This window comes from Tachypleus tridentatus, chromosome 7 (assembly GCF_004210375.1).
Source record: "Tachypleus tridentatus isolate NWPU-2018 chromosome 7, ASM421037v1, whole genome shotgun sequence".
In the NCBI taxonomy this organism is placed as follows: domain Eukaryota; kingdom Metazoa; phylum Arthropoda; class Merostomata; order Xiphosura; family Limulidae; genus Tachypleus; species Tachypleus tridentatus.
In genome coordinates, this window is record NC_134831.1 from 14,037,656 (window position 1) to 14,052,569 (window position 14,914).

The 14,914-nt window shown below is 30.2% G+C and overlaps 1 protein-coding gene across 2 annotated transcripts in view; it reads right to left on the bottom strand.

The window, feature by feature from the left end:
- The window catches only part of LOC143255159 (dynein axonemal heavy chain 6-like), a 74,512-nt gene extending 60,875 nt beyond the window's left edge, over window positions 1-13,637 (bottom strand). The window contains exon 1 of one of the 2 annotated variants that reach the window (XM_076510401.1): window positions 13,476-13,637. The gene's annotated coding sequence lies outside the window, so the exon portion shown is untranslated. Of the gene's footprint in view, window positions 1-12,407; window positions 12,564-13,475 lie in introns of those variants that run through there. The other variant, XM_076510402.1, reaches the window with a different exon arrangement.
- Window positions 13,638-14,914: the final 1,277 nt, after the last annotated feature.

Here is a 14,914-nt window from a genome sequence, read left to right on the forward strand (position 1 = left end):
CAGCAAAAATCTCTGACTTGGGAATGTTCTTCAAATCTCTCTCAATAGTAACTCTTCATGACAAACTCAAAGTAGCATGAGGCATAACCTCAATAGGTGTATCCCCAGTTGCCTTTGAATGCAAGAGGAGTTCACTGTGTTTAGAAGTGGATGTTTTCACCAATATGTCACCAAAGCAAAGCTTCTTTACTGACTTTGGAGAGCCAGCATGTCCCTCTAGTCCCTTCTAAACGAAAAAGGGAGACATCTGCCCTAAAGGTTTGTCTGAAAGAGAAAGTAGTATAAAAAAATGAGGTACAGGTACTAGAGATGTTGAAGGTTGCTGCTCAGAATCTTCAAGACATGGTCGTTTACCTATGGACTGTTTTTTTCACTATTTTATTTAAGCTTGTACTTGGAGAATCCATAGTAAAAAAAAAGAATATTTAATATTTCAGTGCCCACTGACCCCACCCACCATGAAGCCATACGAGGGGATGCACTGCAATGCCAAACAAGAACACTGCAGCAATGTCAGGGTTTTGCGAGCTCTATAACATCAGCATCAGGTACAATGTCCACAACACCTGTTGAGAACATCCAACACTGGTACTTGGTTGACTCTAGCCTAAGTTGACCAGCCAATTACCTGAGGGGGGCACTCCAAGGCTGCCCGTCTACAGGAATTCAAGGCCAAAATGGTGTGTTAGGGTTGGACCCCTCAACCACCAAAATCCTTTCCCCCCTTCAAAGGTCACCATGCATGGCAAACACGTGGGTGGATGTTTAGATCCCAGAGGAGGTAAACTGAAAGAACAGAGCCTTCCCTGGTAGGTCCCCTCAACATGTACAGGAATCCACGTCTAGGGGACACCAAATGGATTCTTCATGTTACATCTTACACATCACAAACATCACACTACCTTGCATGTTTTTCTACATGATAATTTTATAAATGAGATTTAAATTTGAAATTTTATAAATAAAAGAAAACAGAAAAATTGTTCTGTATTGTCAGTGTTATCTACTTATCAAAATATCAATTCAGTCTATTTTATTAATTATTTATCATTTTTAAAGGTTACTCTTTTACTAACAAGGGGTTTTTCATTAAATTAATGTAATTGCAAAAGTGGCAATTTGAATTACTAACTGTAATATTTGTTTTATGATATATTGTAAACTGAAGCTCCTTTTTTACCATTCAAAGGAACAGTGACTAATAATTAACCAATGTAATTGTAAACAAGAAAAGGAATATAACAAAGTTTAAAACTACTAAATTTAAAATGCTTAGGTTTCAGACAAAAGAAAAAACACATTCATTAGCTCTAATCAAAACATATTTTTTAAAACGACATGTACTTGATGTAAAAATGGAATCTTTTCACATACTTTATTACACATATTATTCATAAGGACTGAAAATATCTCAGTAAGGATGCAATAATATTTACAGCTCTTGAGTATAATACAAGATAGACCTGTCTATATTGCACTTAAGATTTTTCCTACTGTATTCTCTTCTAACTGCAGAAATTAATATTATTCATATATCTCCAATTGTATATTTACTTGATCAAGTGATATGTATTACTTTTTTAGAACCAAAAAACAACCGCTAGACCCATGGTTCTCCACCTGTGGTTAGTGAGCATAAAGGCCAAGTTAATTTTCACATTATAGTTAAAAAGCAAAAAATATTCTCTGTTTTATTAAACATTATCAGAAAAGTTTATTAATTTATTACTAATTTAAATCAGTGCTACTTCAATACATTATGTGATCCCCTTTTGCAGATAAACCAATCTGATAATAGAGGACTGCAAACCTGTCTATAGTTCATGAAGGTATATTTGAGGGAAAACACTGTTACATACTATCTATTAGATATATTTTTTTAGTTTGATACTGTACGTGTTGTTTATGAACATTCAAAATTTACTCACAAACAAAAACATAAAAGTGTGTAATTAAAAGAAAGTGTATGTATTATGGTATTATTTTTAAATATATTTTTATGCTATAGTAATTCTGATGCATAATTTTGGCACTACAGTTTAACTTTAGCCACAATTAACTCACATTAAACAGCTGCATACATTCAATAAATATGATGATGACTTATGCTAGGTTCTGAAAACTGTTTATTTATCAAACATAAAATGCAGAATGTATCAGCCAACATTAGGATATTGGATATAATGACACTGATGAGCAAACACACTAACAAAAATTACTAAATCACATAACCTAAATTACAAACATTGAATGTTTAGCTTCTCTTGCATTTAGTAGTGAATTCACAAAGAAATTGTAGTACCTCAGTAAAATAGTGATGCACTACATACTGCTCACTTTATACATACAATGTTTGTTTAGAAGGCATACTTCAGTGTACATGAATGTTTACACTGTTGTATGTGTCCACACACAAAAAACAAACTAAATGTACATGTAATTCAAACACATTATAAACAATTCAGTGTCATGTATATCTTCTCCACACAGTCAGAACCTTGTTTAAAAACGTTTGCAACACTAAAGAGTTAGGAATGCTATTACAAAATGAATTAATTGGGCAACAAAATCACTATATGCTGACTAGTGGATTATAAATTAGATGGAAACAAATTAGAGAATATAGTTACATATAAGAAGGTAAAACATGTATTAGAATAGCTAGTTATACAGAAAGAAAGTTATAGTTTACAATTGTCACAGTATATATCTCTAGTCCCAAGAGTTAAATGTTACACATAAAAAACTTTTAGGAAGACTGTAATCTAGTAAATAAAAAATTTCAAGAAGACTATAATCTAGTAAATAAAAACTTTCAGAAAGATCATAATCTAGTAAATAAACACTTTTAGGAAGACTGTAATCTAGTAAATAAACACTTTTAGGAAGACTGTAATCTAGTAAATAAAAAGATTCAGAAATACCATAATCTCGTAACTAAAACCTTTCAGGAAGACTGTAATCTAGTAATTAGAAACTTTCAAAAAGATCATAATCTAGTAAATAAACACTTTTAGGAAGACTGTAATCTAGTAAATAAAACTTTCAGAAAGACTGTAATCTAGTTAATAAACACATTCAGGAAGACTGTAATCTCGTAATTAGAAACTTTCAGAAAGACTGTAATCTAGTTAATAAAACCTTTAAGGAAGACTGTAATCTAGTAATTAGAAACTTTCAGAAAGACTGTAATCTAGTGAATAAAAACATTCAGGAAAACGATAATCTAATAAATAAAATCTTTCAGGAAGACTGTACTATAGTAACTAAAAACTTTCAGGATGACTGTAATCTAGTAATTAAAAACTTTCAGAAGGACTGTAATCTAGTAAATAAAAACTTTTAGGAAGACTGTAATCTAGTAAATAAAACTTTCAGGAAGACTGTAATCTAGTAACTAAAAACATTCAGCAAGACTGTAATCTAGTAAATAAAAACTTTAAGGAAGAACATAATCTAGTAAATAAAAACTTTCAAGAAGACTGTACTCTAGTAACTAAAAACTTTCAGAAAGACTGTAACCTAGTTAATAAACACTTTCAGAAAGACTGTAATCTAGTTAATAATCACTTTCAGAAAGACTGCAATCTAGTTAATAAACACATTCAGAAAGACTGTAATCTAGTTAATAAACACTTTCAGAAAGACTGTAATCTAGTTAATAAACACATTCAGAAAGACTGTAATCTAGTAATTAAAAACTTTCAGGATGACTGTAATCTAGTAACTAAAAACTTTCAGAAAGACTGTAACCTAGTTAATAAACACTTTCAGAAAGACTGTAACCTAGTTAATAAAAACTTTCAGAAAGACTGTAATCTAGTTAATAAACACATTCAGAAAGACTGTAATCTAGTAACTAAAAACTTTCAGAAAGACTGTAATCTAGTTAATAAAAACATTCAGAAAGACTGTAATCTAGTTAATAAACACTTTCAGAAAGACTGTAATCTAGTTAATAAAAACTTTCAGAAAGACTGTAATCTAGTTAATAAACACTTTCAGAAAGACTGTAATTTAGTTAATAAACACTTTCAGAAAGACTGTAATCTAGTTAATAAACACATTCAGAAAAACTGTAATCTAGTAACTAAAAACTTTCAGAAAGACTGTAATTTAGTTAATAAACACTTTCAGAAAGACTGTAATCTAGTTAATAAAAACTTTAAGGAAGACTGTAATCTAGTAATTAGAAACTTTCAGAAAGACTGTAATCTAGTGAATAAAAACATTCAGGAAAACGATAATCTAATAAATAAAATCTTTCAGGAAGACTGTACTATAGTAACTAAAAACTTTCAGGATGACTGTAATCTAGTAACAGGATGACTGTAATCTAGTAAATAAAAACTTTCAGAAAGACTGTAATCTAGTTAATAAAAACTTTCAGAAAGACTGTAATCTAGTTAATAAACACATTCAGAAAGACTGTAATCTAGTTAATAAAAACTTTCAGAAAGACTGTAATCTAGTTAATAAACACATTCAGAAAGACTGTAATCTAGTTAATAAACACTTTCAGAAAGACTGTAATCTAGTAACTAAAAACTTTCAGAAAGACTGTAATCTAAAGTAACTAAAAACTTTCAGAAAGACTGTAATCTAGTAACTAAAAAACTTTCAGAAAGACTGTAATCTAGTTAATAAACACATTCAGAAAGACTGTAATCTAGTTAATAATCACTTTCAGAAAGACTGCAATCTAGTTAATAAACACATTCAGAAAGACTGTAATCTAGTTAATAAACACTTTCAGAAAGACTGTAATCTAGTTAATAAACACATTCAGAAAGACTGTAATCTAGTAACTAAAAACTTTCAGGATGACTGTAATCTAGTAACTAAAAACTTTCAGAAAGACTGTAACCTAGTTAATAAACACTTTCAGAAAGACTGTAATCTAGTTAATAAACACTTTCAGAAAGACTGTAATCTAGTTAATAAACACATTCAGAAAGACTGTAATCTAGTAACTAAAAACTTTCAGAAAGACTGTAACCTAGTTAATAAACACTTTCAGAAAGACTGTAATCTAGTAACTAAAAACTTTCAGAAAGACTGTAATCTAGTAACTAAAAACTTTCAGAAAGACTGTAATCTAGTTAATAAAAACTTTCAGAAAGACTGTAATCTAGTTAATAAACACTTTCAGAAAGACTGTAATTTAGTTAATAAACACTTTCAGAAAGACTGTAATCTAGTTAATAAACACATTCAGAAAAACTGTAATCTAGTAACTAAAACTTTCAGAAAGACTGTAATTTAGTTAATAAACACTTTCAGAAAGACTGTAATCTAGTTAATAAACACATTCAGAAAAACTGTAATCTAGTAACTAAAACTTTCAGAAAGACTGTAATCTAGTTAATAAACACATTCAGAAAGACTAATCTAGTTAATAAACACTTTCAGAAAGACTGTAATCTAGTTAATAAAAACTTTCAGAAAGACTGTAATCTAGTTAATAAACACATTCAGAAAGACTGTAATCTAGTTAATAAACACTTTAAGACTGTAATCTAGTTAAAAACTTTCAGAAAGACTGTAATCTAAGTTAATAAACACTTTCAGAAAGACTGTAATTAAAAAATCAGAAAAACACTTTCAGAAAGACTGTAATTTCAGAAAGACTGTAATCTAGTTAATAAACACTTTCAGAAAGACTGTAATCTAGTTAATAAACACATTCAGAAAGACTGTAACTAGTAATCTAGTAATCTAAACTAAAACTTTCAGAAAGACTGTAATCTACTGTAATCTAGTTAATAAAACTTTCAGAAAGACTGTAATCTAGTTAATAAACACATTCAGAAAGACTGTAATCTAGTTAATAAACACTTTCAGAAAGACTGTAATCTAGTTAATAAACACTTTCAGAAAGACTGTAACTAGTTAATAAACACTAGTAACTAAAACTTTCAGAAAGACTGTAATCTAGTTAATAAAAACACTTTCAGAAAGACTGTAATTTAGTTAATAAACACTTTCAGAAAGACTGTAATCTAGTTAATAAACACATTCAGAAAAACTGTAATCTAGTAACTAAAAACTTTCAGAAAGACTGTAATCTAGTTAATAAACACTTTCAGAAAGACTGTAATCTAGTTAATAAACACTTTCAGAAAGACTGTAATCTAGTGAATAAAAACATTCAGAAAGACTGTAATCTAGTTAATAAACACTTTCAGAAAGACTGTAATCTAGTGAATAAAAACATTCAGGAAAACGATAATCTAATAAATAAAATCTTTCAGGAAGAATGTACTATAGTAACTAAAACTAGACTGTAAATAAAAACTTTCAGAAAGACTGTAATCTAGTTAATAAAAACTTTCAGAAAATCTAGTTAATAAACACATTCAGAAAGACTGTAATCTAGTTAATAAAAACTTTCAGAAAGACTGTAATCTAGTTAATAAACACATTCAGAAAGACTGTAATCTAGTTAATAAACACTTTCAGAAAGACTGTAATCTAGTAACTAAAAACTTTCAGAAAGACTGTAATCTAAAGTAACTAAAAACTTTCAGAAAGACTGTAATCTAGTAACTAAAAAACTTTCAGAAAGACTGTAATCTAGTTAATAAACACATTCAGAAAGACTGTAATCTAGTTAATAATCACTTTCAGAAAGACTGCAATCTAGTTAATAAACACATTCAGAAAGACTGTAATCTAGTTAATAAACACTTTCAGAAAGACTGTAATCTAGTTAATAAACACATTCAGAAAGACTGTAATCTAGTTAATAAACACATTCAGAAAGACTGTAATCTAGTAACTAAAAACTTTCAGAAAGACTGTAACCTAGTTAATAAACACTTTCAGAAAGACTGTAATCTAGTTAATAAAAACTTTCAGAAAGACTGTAATCTAGTTAATAAACACATTCAGAAAGACTGTAATCTAGTAATTAAAAACTTTCAGGATGACTGTAATCTAGTAACTAAAAACTTTCAGAAAGACTGTAACCTAGTTAATAAACACTTTCAGAAAGACTGTAATCTAGTTAATAAACACTTTCAGAAAGACTGTAATCTAGTTAATAAACACATTCAGAAAGACTGTAATCTAGTAACTAAAAACTTTCAGAAAGACTGTAATCTAGTTAATAAAAACTTTCAGAAAGACTGTAATCTAGTTAATAAACACTTTCAGAAAGACTGTAATCTACTTAATAAAAACTTTCAGAAAGACTGTAATCTAGTTAATAAACACTTTCAGAAAGACTGTAATTTAGTTAATAAACACTTTCAGAAAGACTGTAATCTAGTTAATAAACACATTCAGAAAAACTGTAATCTAGTAACTAAAAACTTTCAGAAAGACTGTAATTTAGTTAATAAACACTTTCAGAAAGACTGTAATCTAGTTAATAAAAACTTTAAGGAAGACTGTAATCTAGTAATTAGAAACTTTCAGAAAGACTGTAATCTAGTGAATAAAAACATTCAGGAAAACGATAATCTAATAAATAAAATCTTTCAGGAAGAATGTACTATAGTAACTAAAAACTTTCAGGATGACTGTAATCTAGTAAATAAAAACTTTCAGAAAGACTGTAATCTAGTTAATAAAAACTTTCAGAAAGACTGTAATCTAGTTAATAAACACATTCAGAAAGACTGTAATCTAGTTAATAAAAACTTTCAGAAAGACTGTAATCTAGTTAATAAACACATTCAGAAAGACTGTAATCTAGTTAATAAACACTTTCAGAAAGACTGTAATCTAGTAACTAAAAACTTTCAGAAAGACTGTAATCTAAAGTAACTAAAAACTTTCAGAAAGACTGTAATCTAGTAACTAAAAAACTTTCAGAAAGACTGTAATCTAGTTAATAAACACATTCAGAAAGACTGTAATCTAGTTAATAATCACTTTCAGAAAGACTGCAATCTAGTTAATAAACACATTCAGAAAGACTGTAATCTAGTTAATAAACACTTTCAGAAAGACTGTAATCTAGTTAATAAACACATTCAGAAAGACTGTAATCTAGTAACTAAAAACTTTCAGGATGACTGTAATCTAGTAACTAAAAACTTTCAGAAAGACTGTAACCTAGTTAATAAACACTTTCAGAAAGACTGTAATCTAGTTAATAAACACTTTCAGAAAGACTGTAATCTAGTTAATAAACACATTCAGAAAGACTGTAATCTAGTAACTAAAAACTTTCAGAAAGACTGTAACCTAGTTAATAAACACTTTCAGAAAGACTGTAATCTAGTAACTAAAAACTTTCAGAAAGACTGTAATCTAGTTAATAAAAACTTTCAGAAAGACTGTAATGTAGTTAATAAACACTTTCAGAAAGACTGTAATTTAGTTAATAAACACTTTCAGAAAGACTGTAATCTAGTTAATAAACACATTCAGAAAAACTGTAATCTAGTAACTAAAAACTTTCAGAAAGACTGTAATTTAGTTAATAAACACTTTCAGAAAGACTGTAATCTAGTTAATAAACACATTCAGAAAGACTGTAATCTAGTTAATAAACACTTTCAGAACGACTGTAATCTAGTTAATAAAAACTTTCAGAAAGACTGTAATCTAGTTAATAAACACATTCAGAAAGACTGTAATCTAGTTAATAAACACTTGCAGAAAGACTGTAATCTAGTAACTAAAAACCTTCAGAAAGACTGTAATCTAGTAACTAAAAACTTTCAGGAAGTCATATCCTCATGTGATTAGTGTCAGAAAACAGTATTGCATATTATATTAGTTGGATATGCTGGTATATAGTCACAAAACTTACATTAATAATTGCTCTGTCAATCATGTTTTCTCAAACAAAGTTACACAATCTTCTTTATGTAAAAGTAACTTTACTTAGAGAAAAAAAAACAGGTAAACTGAATAACAGAAAAATCACAGAATATTCATCACACCACAGTTTTTGAATTTCTCTAAACCTGATTGAGATTGTGAAAATGAAATATAGATATTGGAAACAACATAAGACAACAAACAATCTTTATTAAATAAACATTCACAGAGTGTTTGTAACTGCATTGGACATGGAACAATTATTTTTACTACTATCAGAATAGTTGGCCAAGATCATTTATCCAATGTTTTAGAACTTGTGTTACCTAATTCAAATTGGTAATTGACATTGAAACTTAAAGTGCATTTTATCTCAAAACATCACCTGACCTACCACTGAGAGGGATGCTGTTGACAACATCTTTCACAATGTGCAACATTACAGCCATACCCCCACCAAATTTGCAGAGACCTGGTGTTACCATGTGTCATGAGAAAATTGCACATACTAAGAATAACTGATCAGTTTCAAAATCCATGGTATGCCTACATATGAAAAATTCTCATAGACTGAACAACTATATTTGTGATGTTACATTTATGCATTTAACTTGAACTTAGTGTCTATGTTACTATTATAATTACCTTGAGAAGCTAGCAGAATTTGAAATTAGAGTAACAACATGTGATCTTTTCTGCATATGTGTCAATATTTCACTATATTCTTATATAAATTAGTGCTATGATAATTGCTCAAGAATTTGTATTATCTATTATGCCAACAGTATTTACTTCTCAGTGAATGAAATGCTGTTGAATGGTTCGTATGTCTCCTTTGAGAGTTATGAGAAATGGCTTCAACAATTGTTTAAAGTTAATATTTTAATGAACTAGTCTCATGTTAAGGTGTCACATAAGCAGTCTAATGCCACAAACAGTGAGTCCTTGCTTTGTTTTCAGACTATTTCTACTTTAGTCATTCTTGCTGACAATGCTTCGTCATGGCAACATGCAGCTCATGAAAACCTGTGTCCTGCATACACCAAACAAAATAAGGGCCTTAAAATTCAGAAATTTAGTATGGTCAATATGGAATCCAGCATTTTGTGGCTCATTTTTTATATTAAGAGCATCTTGCAACAGAGGGTATTTGGATGCAGTCAGAAGGGTGCTTTTAATATCAAGGTTCAACTGAACTTGCTTTATCAATTGTGTAAAACACTATATAATGTTTAAACTAATAGTGCTTGCTCAACAAACAGATTGATGACAAATGACTTCATTAGCTTATCATGTTAGTTTTCCAGTAGCGTTATCATTACAGCTTAAACCTTACCCAATTTTGGAACATATTAACAAATAATCCTCATCTATATGTAAAAGTTGCTTTAAAAGTGAAATTAAACTGTATTGTACAGACTTATATGCTGTCATTGTAATATTTTCCTAATTATAAATAGTTAACTGTTACTAGGCCTTGTGTCAGAAGCTGGGAGACCTGATGCAAATAAAAAATAAGGGGCTCTTTTAATAACTCTCTAACAACAGTAGTTGAGCAAATATTTCATTCACCACTCATCACCAACTATTAGGCTACTCTTTTACCAATGAGTAGTGGAATGGATCCTTACATTATTATAACCCTATGGCTGAAAGGGAGAGCATGTTGGTTTGATGGGGAATTGAGCCAATGACCCTCAGATCACAAGTCGATTGCCCTAAAGCCATGGTTTTCCTGAGCCTATTTAGTAAGGCAAAAAATGGAATGATTGATATTCTAAGGCAGCCCTTTTATACCAGCTCACCAGTGAAGAAAATAAAAATTTAAACTCACTGAATATTTGTCACTAAGTTGTGACTTCACTACTATTAACAACATCTCATTCAATCACCCTGTTTGAAAAATACAACTGAATTAATAACAGCCTAGCCTACACTTGTGTCCTCTTGTCCTATTACTCTCACAATATGGCATTCAAAATAATCTGAACCCTTTATCTCACATATTGTCTAGATAATGAACTATGGCCATTATCTTTTATACTATAACAAATCCTTCACAAAATATGGTAGTACAGTCACACAGCAAAAATACAAGGTTTCTTCAATGCTACATCTAGAAAGCAAAGTGAAGTGAGTTACACAAATCAAGCTTAACTAAGGTAAAACAAAGGTACAAAGCCTTGTGTCCTGCAGTTCAACTGAGTTCTTATTCTGGTGAACAGGTACATAAAGTGTTTTTATGTTGAATCAACTTCAAAACCAGTAAAATTATTTTTGTTGATATCTTTCTCTAATAACTTGTGTGGTCAAACAGAGACATCTCATCCTGTCCAACACATCTATCCACTACTAACTGTATGAGTCACCTTAAATATCTCTACATATTGCACACTTTTCTTTCCAACATTTTTAGGCTCCAGTATTAATTGTGCACTACACAAAGTAACAGTATTCCTTCAGCAAAAATGTTTAGTCCAAGTGTTGCCTTTCATTCTTCTTTATTTTAAATTTAACACAAAGCTACACGAGGAATATTTGTTCTAGCTCTATCTAGTTCACCAGTGAAATACTAGAGGGAAGGCAGCTAGTCATTGCCACTCACCAACAACTCTTGGGCTGCTCTTTTACCAATGAATAACGGGATTGATCATCACATATAATGCCCCCTACAGATGAGAGAGTGAGCATCTTTTAGAAAATGTGGATTAAAACCTGAGACTCTCAGATTGTGAATCAAGTATCTTAACCATCTGGTCATGCTTGGCCACATTACATTCTGAAGTAATCACTGTTTGTCAGTGTTGGATTACTGAAAGTCAAAACACAGGAAGAGGAATAAATATAACATTAAATTTTGATAGATACTTAAAATACTGTATTCTATAATTCAACAGTTAATAAAGTATGTATTCCTGCAAGTATTTCCATGTGAAGGATCAAATAAAATGATTTATCATGTTGTGTTGTTTATATTTTCCATTTCATCCCCAATGATGAAAGTAACAGACATCTTTTAAAATTACATGTATTCACAAATTACAGTATTTTTAAGTTCTGGCTTTGCTTTTTCATTAAGTAATATGGTTAAGTAATTAGAAATGCTATTCAATCATACAAGCAAGTACAACTACTAATCAACACAACAGTAAGCCACTCACTACACAAAAACACCAATCAGCTGTTAGAATTCCTATGCACATAATACATGAGCATATTGATTTTCTCTAGTATCTGAGGCCATAAAATATACTGTACACTATATGTGGGGTCACATTATGTTCCCCTTATACCATACTTAAGTCTTCAAGTGCTTCCCTCCCCTTTAAGGAGAGATAATATCACAGATCTTCAATATTTAAACGTTGACAATCTATAAATAACTTTGACTTCTGTGTTGAAATTAAAGATTGTGCTTATAGCACATTAAAAAATTGATGCTACATAGGGAAGACACAAAATTTAATAAGTGAGCCTATGTAAGGTCCAATACCAAAAGTAAAATTAAGGACGTGTCTAACCACAAGCTATTTCACATATTCAATCAAAGGCAGCAAAGTCACTACTACAGTAGTAAAAGAAAAGTAACTTTATCCATTCAGGTCAAAATTCAAATACTTTGCAAATACCTCTATTATTAAGCATATTCCATCTTTAAACTTTCAAATCCATATAACTAAGCAAACAACATTAAGAAAGAAAGGCAACTTTCTCAAAGTTGGCCTCAAGTTTGTTTCATTATTTTGTAAAGATACACGAGGGCTAGCCGTCCCTAATTTGGCAGTGTAAGACTAGAGGGAAGGCAGCTAGTCATCACCACCCACTGCCAACTCTTGGGCTACTCTTTTACCAACTAATAGTAGGATTGGCCATTACTTTGTAATGCTCCCATGGCTGAAAGGGCGAGCATGTTTGGTGGGGCGGGGATTCGAACCCGCAATCCTCAGATTACGAGTCAAACGCTTTAACCCACCTGTCCATGCTGGGCCATCAATGTTGGCCTACAGGGTGGGCCGTAAGTCCCTATCCGTCCATATGTTATTGTATTATATTCAATTACGCATGTATTATAAATTTGTTTCTTTTTTTTTCAGAGACATATAGCCGATGTAAGCCCATTTACACTTGAAGAGTGTATTGTGACAAGTTGGTGGGTACATGAGCGCAACAATTCTGGTGACACCACAAAGATATACTGGATACATGGGATATGTGGATGGGTAGGGACTTACGGGCCACCCTGTATATTATATTTATAGTAATATTAGTGACAGTATTATTACCAGATATCTACTGGGAAAAATAATGAATAACTTACGTCTTTTTTATTAGTTTCTACCTAAAATTATAATTTTTAATATTGGAAAATTGAAAAGAAACTACTTGATTTAGAGTTTATATGAAAATGTTTCAAATCCTGCTTTGAAACACCGTTGCCGACAAGCGCCAAACGTAAACACCATTCGTAACTACGTTACTATGAAAAAAAGTGAAATGTAATCAATAAATTAAAGTTAGATAAAATATGTTATCTGTGGTAAAGTTGTCAGTCTTAAACTATAATTTTATGTAATCAAAATTTTAGAGAAACAATTGTATCAATAATATATTCTATACAAGGATAAAACTGAACAGCTTTGGCAAGTTTAGATATCTTTTAATAAGTATAATATGAATTTAAACGTTATCAAACATACTGTATTTTGTATTCACTGTGATGAAAACCTGTACAATAACAAACGTTGATCTAGGGTAGATTGAACTGGACCTCCCTCGATCTTATACTTCGAAATTAACCCCTCCATCCTCTTCCCACAGCGGTACAGCGGCATGTCTCCAGATTTACAATACTAGAAAACAGGTTTCGATGGTAGGTAGAGTACAGCTAGCTCATCATGTGGCTGTGTACAAAATTTACAAACAAACAAACTTTGAAAGTAAACAATTTTTTGAATACAAAGTTTGTTTATTATCATTCAAAAGTTGATAAATGTTTTAAAAATAATAAAACCAAGTTATATACCAAGATTTTAAATGAATTTATAGTAAGTAACATATTATTATATGCGTTTATATTTGCTTATAAACGATTTTTTTATATTTTGTCGTCTAAACTAAATACCTTTCTGAAAAGTCATTATATTATACCGAAGGAAATATTAAAATTGAATACAATTCTTAAAAATGGTCGAAAGTGGGTCAGCGGTGAGTGTGAGATAGCGTCTGAATTTTGGGGCTATGAGTTATGAGAATAAGCGTCAAATGCTATTATACGATTGCAGTTATCCAAGTGTTATCTGTTGTTGGCGCTAAGTAACTTCATTCCTTTGATTAATTTAAAATTATACCACAAAATTCTAGGCGTTTCTTTTTGACGAAACATTTTTTATATTTTGAGCAAAGAATATTCCATATTTAATATATTTGAAAGGGCGGGCAACAAGTTACTTTTTCTGCATGCGCCTTAATTTTACACACTTCAATTTTATTTCATAAGGTATCGCTTTTGTTTTTCGCTTTATACATGGATTTCTAGTATATGTATTTCAACATTTAACTGTAAGGTTTACTTTATGGATTGTATTCTAAATCGTTCCAACCTCGTTAAGAATTCGTCCAATATAATAAAAAATAACCTGTCATATTTGTTATCATAAGTGCTTTTGAAAACTTTCAGTTTATTAAAACAAATGATACTGTAAAATTATAAAAGTTGCTGTAAGGATATTTATCGCGAGACATTAGTTGTAACTTAAATTTTAACTGATTATATCAGTGAATTTGAATTCATGTTTTCAAAATCACACTGTTTAAAATAATCCAGAAAAAAAAAACTGCTGAAGTTCACGTACATCTGTATTTAATAAAATAAATAGGTATCTTACTTATCCTAATGGCGAAATGACATATTATCCAAGTAAACGTTTTAAGAAATTAAGTTTAAAATATTTATTTTGCCACTTTTCCATTTACTACAGAAAGTAAAAAAAAAAATAATCAAGAAAACTGCGTTTATTCGAAATGTCTAATCTTACGGTGCATTAGAACTTTAAAAGAAAATATACAAATACACACAACGCATTTGTAAGTTCGATTGTAAGTTTCAGCGAAAGATAAAAATTAATTGTAAAAGATG